Source organism: Nematolebias whitei, chromosome 9 (genome assembly GCF_014905685.2).
Source record: "Nematolebias whitei isolate Nwh7 chromosome 9, NemWhi1, whole genome shotgun sequence".
NCBI classification, from domain to species: Eukaryota; Metazoa; Chordata; class Actinopteri; order Cyprinodontiformes; family Rivulidae; genus Nematolebias; species Nematolebias whitei.
In genome coordinates, this window is record NC_056506.1 from 13,893,134 (window position 1) to 13,896,190 (window position 3,057).

At 35.7% G+C, this 3,057-nt stretch overlaps 1 protein-coding gene across 1 annotated transcript in view; it reads left to right on the forward strand.

The window, feature by feature from the left end:
* The first annotated feature begins 2,588 nt into the window (after positions 1–2,588).
* The window catches only part of zgc:162816 (uncharacterized protein LOC571260 homolog), an 8,589-nt gene continuing 8,120 nt past the window's right edge, over positions 2,589–3,057 (forward strand). The window contains exon 1 of the mRNA XM_037681479.1: positions 2,589–2,729. The gene's annotated coding sequence lies outside the window, so the exon portion shown is untranslated. The remainder of the gene's footprint in view (positions 2,730–3,057) is intronic.

Here is a 3,057-nt window from a genome sequence, read left to right on the forward strand (position 1 = left end):
AAGTACAGATAAACAGACAAAAATGTACTCTAGTAAAAGTAGAAGTACCATATTGACATTTTTACTAAAGTAAAAGTAAATAAGTACTTGCTTTAAAAATACTTAAAGTATTAAAAGTAAAAGTACTTCCTGAATGTATTACCTAATGCAATGGTCTACATATCATTACGTGTACCTACTGTATGTATATTTTCTGTAATACATTAATAGTGTTGAGTCATTTTAATGAACGATGCTGCAGATAATACATGTTTTTATTGTGTTTACTCTGTGACACAGTTCACACTTGGACTTGTGATTCTGTGCGTCAGAATTTCAGGGATGACCTGCAGAGTTAAATGTCATTAAGCAAAATAAGAAAGAGGAATGATTTAACCTTTGAAAGGTTTTATTTAACACAAATCAAAACCAATGGGTTATTTTAACTGCAGTAAACACATTTAAGTAAAAGTTGTCTGCCTGAACAAAAGGAACATTAGACACAACTAACAAAGGAATAGGCTCTGATCATTTCCACTGATATTTCAACTCCAGTTTGTCATCAACTCTAGTTAAAATATGTCTATTGAACCTTGTAATGGGTCAATATTGAACAATATTTTAACTTCCTGAAACCATTTTTAAAACTTGGACCCGAGTGTCGAGACATTTGAAGACATGTCTTGTTTCCTAACATCATGAACTGACACATTTTAATATTGCAGCAAGAATTTCTTGTTCAAGTTCAGAAGAAGTTGTTTTCAAAGATTTTTGAGTCCAATCTGGCTCTTTAGGGAGAGAGAATCTGTCCTGTTGTACTGAGCAGTCTTTCAATAAGGCCATGGGTGGCGTGTACTGTATCTTCTGGCTGATTCTCTTGCGGTGGAATACATTTTGGGTGTGTTAGTGGTGCTGCTGGTGTGCCCAGCTCAGTGACATTCAATTCAATTCAATTCAATTCAATTCAATTCAATTCAATAATACTTTATTAATCCCAGAGGGAAATTATTTTGTTGTTGTAACTCGTTATCCTCATTTCATTAAGAGATGTTATAGATACTGATGGCTGTAGACAGGAAGGATCTCTTGTAAAGGTCCATCCCACAGTGGATCCTAAGAAACTGGCTGCAAATGCCATCCGATCCGTCCACCCAGACTCGGCTGGCCTCTCGGTTCCCTTGGACTGTAGGACCGCTTGAATGCTGGACTGAACTCCTCCCAGAGCGATGGCCACTCCTCCCAGCAGTCTGCCGAGCTCCTCATAACTGTGGACAGTCAACTGTAGGTGCTGAGGGACGATCCTGTCTATCCGCTGTCGTGAGCTGTGTTTCCTGCTAGTTCCAGGATCTCAGTGGTCAGGCACTCGAGCACAGCTGGCAGGTAGATGAGAATGCATCCACAGAACATCCTTTTCAAATCATTTGAGAGTTGGGGCCATAGTTGAGATATTATTTGAGCTTTTGAGATGTTATTCAGCTGTTGTTGTAGAAAACTGCCTTGTTGCCATGGTTACGCATCATAACAAATGTCCAAAACCAAAAAAGTTTCAGTAAAAATCCTTCCAGCTGCACAGCATCTGATACCAGAGGAAACAATCATCCAAAAAAATATGATTTACATCCAGAAAAACAGGAATTAAAGTTTCCAAAAGCAAAATCTTAGAATGAAAGTAACAGAGCTGCTCCAACATGCAGCCACCTTGAGCGGCACAATAAATGCATACATCTATATACATATATACAGTACTAGAATATATGTCATTGGCCCAGCTCTTCTTGAAGGTGGGCCTAACGTTACCTGACCACTTTGCAGTGATTCAATGGACCAGCTCCTCTCTCACCACTTTACTTTCAAAGTAACAAACAAATCAAAAAGCCACAACATGAATGTAACTTGTAATGCAACTCATTATAGAAATGTAGTGTTGTAGAAAGTACAGATACTTGATGTAAAATGTAGTGGAGTAAAAGTATAAAGTTCCCACATTTAACTCTACTTAAGTAAAGTACAGATACATGAAAAATGTACTTAAGTACAGTAACGAAGTATTTGTACTTAGTTACATCCCACCACTACACAATTTCACATGTGATGCAAATGACTATAAAGTCACCTTGAAATTTATGGTTGGAAAACAAAACATAGCATGCATTTATATTAATAAATGTAGAGCTCTTCTAAATAATGTAAAAATATATAATTTATAAATACAATTTTTAGATCGTTATATCTAGTTAAAACAATGTAAAACTGCTGCTGCTTCTAGTTTACACCAGTTTGGGTTTTGACCACTAGGGGGCAGCAAAGACCAGCTGTAACACCAACAGCGACTCCTTGATAAATTAAAAAAAAAAAAAAACGCTCATATTATATTTATTGTACACTTGTAATAATATGAGGAGTATGATTGGCAATTATCGAGGCATGAACACATAGTAAAGTTGAAAAAATGTTTTTCTTTAACGATTTAATTGGTTTAATTTCTTGTTTGTTTTTAAAATAACTAAATCGCATAACATCACAGAGCATACATTTAGACATAGAAACGACTTTAGATCATAATGAGCTCATTTTAAGTCTGTTTACAAGAGTTAGATAAATTAAATAAAAAATAAAAAATCATCCTACTTGGATCAAACGCCGAACACTAGGAAAACGCGTTTTGTTTTGGATTTTGACCTATTGAGGACGCCGTAGTCTGGAAGATCACAGGACGTTTCGTCTTTAAAAGAAATCAGTTCTTCTAGAAGGTGAAGTTTTGGTTGTTTTCGCTTTGCAATCTGCTGTTTAACTTGTGGTTACTTGCATCTTGTTGTTTTTGTGTCAAATGTTGTTTTTTTAATCTTTAAGTTGTTTCAAAATGGCTTAAAAGAACAAAGTTCAAAGTTCAGTAGGCAGGCAGTGGAAAATTTATAAGAATAAGAATAAATGTATGTAGAACATATGTATTATATATTTGTATTTTAATTACCACAAGAAATGGGGCACCTCTTTGTGGGCTGACTCAATCATGCACACACAATATTTTAATTGTGTGTGTGTGTGTGTGTGTGTGTGTGTGTGTGTGTGTGTGTGTGT